This window comes from Lampetra fluviatilis, chromosome 25 (assembly GCF_964198595.1).
Source record: "Lampetra fluviatilis chromosome 25, kcLamFluv1.1, whole genome shotgun sequence".
Classification (NCBI taxonomy): Eukaryota; Metazoa; Chordata; class Hyperoartia; order Petromyzontiformes; family Petromyzontidae; genus Lampetra; species Lampetra fluviatilis.
Window position 1 is genome coordinate 8645318 of NC_136299.1, and position 5653 is coordinate 8650970.

Consider the following 5653-nt stretch of genomic DNA (forward strand, 5'->3'; position numbering starts at 1 on the left):
TGTGTTGGCCACCCACCACCTCGTGCGCCGTGCCTGCCTTCATAGGTGCTCGCGATCAGCATTTGCCACAACAGTCTGTTAAGGCTACACGGGGGGATCTTTGTATTTCTAGGGAGGGGTTAGCGCGCTGCGCTACGAACCCGGCGACCCGAGTTCGATTCCCGCTCACGGCCATCAACACCAGTGACGATAATTTTTTTACCGGTCCTGGGCCTCCCCTAAGTCAATTCAGCCTCAAATGAGTACCTGGTGCGGTGTGCAAACATCGCCACTGGGGAGACAAAGGCGGCCTGAAGCGTGGTGCTGGCCACCAACTATCAGGCATGCATGAATCTAAAACAACAAATGTATTGAGGCCTTCATCCAGCAGTGGATTGATTATAATGGGTCATGACAAAGATTGGCATCACAGAAGGTTCTGTGGAGTAATCATCGGAGTGACCACCAGGGGGTGTGTTGCCCTTGATAACTTAGACCGCTGCCTGTCTAATGAGCTGTGATAAATGGTTTTGTGATGAGCACGGTCGACCAGACAGTGAGCGTTTAGCCTCATCCACAACTGTGTTCAACCATCACGCACTCACCCAGCCACTCACTAAATCACGCAACCACTCACTAACTGTCTAACTCACCCACCCACTCATTCATCACACCGCAGGTCACGACAACACGCTCACGCAGTCACTGACACAAGCACTCACCACATTAATCACCCAGCCACTCACTAACGCTCTCACTCACCCACTCACACAGCCACTCATTCACTCACTCACCACATTCACCAAACCACTCACCTACTCACTAACGCTCTCACTCACCCATTCACCCAACCACTCACTCACTCACACAGTCACTCATTCACCCACTCACTCACCCAACCACTCACACACTCACTCGCTAACTCATTCACCCACTTACCCATTCATCAACTCATTAACTCACTCATCCACCCATCCATTCCCCCAACCACTAAATCACTTAAACACTCACTCGCTAACTCATTCACCCACTGACTCATCCATCACCCTGCAGGTCACAATATCTCACCCACTAAATATCGAATTCACTCACTGCCAGAGCGAGCGGACAGCGCAGTGCTACAAGTTGAACTCATGGTTCTTATCGTGTGCGGTGATGCCATGTGATTTGGCATGTTAGGGCCGATCCTATTGTAACAGTCACGCAGTTTGCTGTCTAGAAATCGCCTATCGCGTGTAGTATCATAAATAGTGTTGTTGAGTCCACCACTGTTTGCAGCTACTACCACTGTTTGAGACCGAATGTGTACCTGGTGCGGTGTGTGGTAAACATCGCCGCTGGAGAGACAAAGACGGCCGGGCGTGATGCTGGCCACCTATACCCCCCCCTCCACCCTTACGTGCCGTGCCGGCCTCAATATAGGTGGCACTCGCTAACAGCACATGCCCCAACGAGCGCGTTAAATGCTATCGGGGGACCTTTATCTTAGTTTTGTTTTTCTCGCTGCAGTGGTCGGTGCACTGCGCGACGAACCTGGCGACCCGAGTTCGATTCCCGCTCGCGAACGAATACTGTACTCTAGGTAGGCTTAGCCTTAAATAACTAGCTGGGTGCGGTGGCAGAAGCGTGGTGCTGACCACTCACCACCTCCCTCGTGGAACGTGCTGGCCTGCATCAGTGCTCCATGTCAGCACTTGCCCCTCCCCCCCAACAGCCTGTTAGAGGCTATACGGGAGATCTTTGTCTCTGTTAAACTAAACTAAATATCTTACCAGGTAAGGCCCACTGAGGTATGGACAGTTCTTTTTCTCAGAAGCTACCAGGCCGCAAATGATAGCTCGACTTCGTGGCTTATCATGTGGACATTTAGAGCAGGCAAAATCACTCTGAAACGCGTGATGTTGATTCTACATGTGGAGGGGAAAACCCGGAGGACCCGGAGAAAAATCCACGTGACCACGGCGAGAGAGAGAGAGACACCGCAAACGCCAAATATACAGCAGCAGGCGTCAGGGTCGGGATCGAACCCACGACCTCCTCCATTCGCGGCGAGGCAGTTAACATCTCTTAGCCATCGTGATGATGATGATATAGAGAGTGATGGTTAAAGGTGTCCGCACGGCGATACGAAACCCGCGCCACGTGGTTAACGGATTGCTCCACTCACGCGTGGCATTCACCGCGTGCGCCTCTAACCCCAAATATACAGCAGGCCTCAGGGTCGGGATCGAATCCACGACCTCCTGCATACCAGGCGAGGGAGTTAATATCTCCGAGCCACCGTGGCGCGACTGTTATATGATGTGGTATGCGAGAGTCCTGTTTTTGACTCTTGGTAAGAAAAGACAGCCCCCCCTCCTCCCCCGCCCTCTCCTCTTCCCCCCTCTCCTCCCCCTCTCCTTCCCCCTCTCCTCGTCCTCTCCTCTCCTCCCTCCTCCTTTCCTACCCCCCCTCCCCGCACTCTCCTCTTGCCCCCCCCTCTCCTCCCCCCTCCCCCTGTCCTCCTCCTCCCCCCCTCTCCTCCCTCCTCTCCTCCCCCCTCCCCTCCTCCCCCCTCTCCTGCCCCCCCTCTCCCCGGCCTCACCTCCAATCCACTCCTCCCCCCTCCCCTCTCCCCCCCCTCTCCTGCCCCCTCTAAACACGTGCATGCAGCCAGGAGGGCGAGTTACTAAATTCTTGTATTCCGTTACACTCCCGGGGTCATGAGAGGTGAGGTTTTTTTTTCTTTTTTCTTTAAAAAAAAACTGGGCCCGCAACTTCGAGGTCCCAGGACCCGCGCGCTTGTGGCCGACGCGTGGCCCGCGACTCCGTTGGTGTTAAGCGTCAACGTAGATTTCCTTTGACGTCTTAATTAATGGAGGCATTTATCGCTACAATTACCTGTGTACGGGTATCGGATAACTTTGTTTTTTTCTAAACAAAACAATTCGCTTAGTGGTTAAACGGCGCGCGGGGCGGGGTGGCAGCTGGAGTGTTTAAGATTTGTTATCGTAACTGTGTTGTTGTTGATGTTGTTGTTATAGGAGACCGGAGAGAGAGAGAGAGAGCGCGGTTGATCCATTGGTAGTCCCACGTTTAACGCGCTTAGTGGTAGATGCATTCCTGAAAAGTGCCGCGTTAAGGTGAAAGACGCGACAACGATGTCCCCCCGTGAGTAAATGTAGTCGGGATAAAGTGTGGGGCGAGATGCAGTGTGCAACTGCTGCTACTCCTGCGCACACCGCGCTGTGAGTTGGCGGCGCCAATAACGGAGGGCAACGCCGCCACGTCACCGCGTCGTTCCGCGTGCTCTATCACTCCGCTCAGCTGCGCAGCTCAAGCTCAGAAACCGCGTTATAACGGGACGCGTTCCGCGTTATAACGGGGCGCGTTCCGCATTGTGCAATAAGTGTTCCACAATGGGAGAACCGCGTGATAGCGAAAACGCGTTGTAGTGTGCACACCCGTGAAGCGAAGACCTACTGTATAGGCAAAGGGGCAGCCCTGCAATGTCCTCGCTTCTGCTGCTCGTGCAGCAGCTGCTGCTGCTAAGCAATCCCATCTGTGGGGTAATTGTTTTGGTGACCGAATCTCTTTTCAAGGCTGGTGAGAACCCACAATTTACCCCACCAACGTCAAAGATCCCCCGACCCTCCCCCGCATTTCCCCATCACCTTAACAGATTTTTGGGGCGAGGGCTGTGAGCGAGTAGCACATGCGAAGGCGCCAACACGGCACACGTGTTGGTGCGGTGGCCAGCACCACGTCCGGCAAACCTTTTTCCTCCACAGTTACAATGTTTGCACACCAGCCCAGGTACAGCGATTATTTGGTGCTGAGTCGACCTGGGGGAGGCCCAGGATGGTTGGTTCGTTCAAGCAAAATCTCTGGACCGGTTTCGGCACACGGTTGTCTCATCAGCAGCTCGCTTGAGCCAATAAAATGCACAAAGCCGGTGCGTGTACACTACACGCGGTAACTTCTCAGCAGCGCCGCAACAGAGGCATTCTGGGGTTAGATCGCGTAAATATAAATGTGTCGTCAAACCCGCCACCACTCGACGAAATTAGTAAGATTTGCCACGTAAACAAAACGTGCCAATTCGCTACCAGTGGAGTGGCGGAACGCGCGGGGTTAGCCAAGGGTGCTGTGATGTGACACTGGAGTGGCGTGGCAGCGATTAGTGTGGGGGGGGGGGGGGTGCATGGATGGAGAGAGTGCGACTGAGATCGCGCAAGTGCAGGCGTGGGGACATGGATTAGATGCCGGAAAGGCGGCAGCTATTAGGGGGGAGAAGCATCGATTGAGCGGGTGCGTTTGGGGACGAGCAGGTGTGAGCGTTGGCGCCGGAAAGGCGGGAGATGGAGGTGATAATTGTGGAGGGGGAGGGGGGCGCGTGCCAGAGGCGCCGTGGAGGCGCCAGCTTAATGGGGGGGGGGCGGGGGAGAAAGTGGGGACCCCGAATGAGGAGGGAGATATAAGGGATTGAGCGGAGCAGCGCGGGGAGTTGGTTGGTCGGTGCTCAAGGGATGAAGGAGACAAGAGTCGGGCAGAAGACGCCTGGGAGCTCGCCCTGCTCGCCTCGTCCTCGCCAGCGGTGTTGGCTGATCCCCTGCTGGGGGCAGGGACGAGGGCGGAGGTGTGAGGGAAGCAGGACAGGCTAGCGGAGTACAGAGTGAGAGAATTAGTGGAGTACAGAGCGAGAGAGTTAGCGGAGTATAGAGCGAGAGAGAGAACGGGGTATAGCGGGGGCGATATGGTGGTTACCGCGCACAAGATGAGCGGAGGTGAGTCGGGGGAAGTCGGGGAGTTCGGAGCAAGGGTGAGTGTGTGTTTAGTGCAAAGTGAGGAGCATCCATACTGGATGCAGGGTAAATAAAGTGGCACAGGTGGAAAGTTAAGAGTGTCCGTGTGAGTACAATACTCCACTGGTAAAGCACACCGGTGTGTCGGAGAGTAAACCCCACAACAACTACAATTCAAGTCCTGGCTTCATCAGGCGAACGGTCGTGGATAAACCCTCCTGCTTCGGTCGGCGATTTCTCCACAAATCTAGCTGTCCACCTGATGAAGCTTGTCGTAATTACTGGCGAAACGTCGTTCTCGAATTGTAAATGTCGTGGGTTTGCTCTCCAACACACCGGTGTTGCAGTACTCGTAGCGAATTGACATTAGTTACGTGACAAACCTTACTTATTGGCTGCGTCGGGTGGTGACGGGTTTAACGACACGTTTATATTTACGCGATGTGAACCAAAGATTATGGATAATGTTGGTCGCCAAAGCCCTCCTGCGTGTTCAACTTCCCAACAGCTGTTGTCGCTCTCGGGAATGAATGGCTGTTACGTGCAGGGAAACAAAGGCGGAGGGGGTAAGAGAGAAGCCGGGGGGGGGGGGGGGGAAGGGGGGGTTACAGGAGGGGGGGTAGGAACTGAGGCTCATTTACTTAATCCCCACTCAGAGTCGCCGCTCTCGATGTGTCCGTGAGTGGAGGGTCGCACGATGGGTGCCGCTCACTCTGTTGGTTTTACATCTCCCTTACCCCCCCCCGCTCCCTTACCCCCCCCCCCTGCTCCCCGACCCCCCCGGCCGCCACCAGCCGAGCGACCCGGGAATGTGTGGGCACCATTGACAAAGCTCACCCGTCCGTGTGTCGCCAGTTACTCACGCCGCTGGGGCAAAGTGCTTTAAGCCT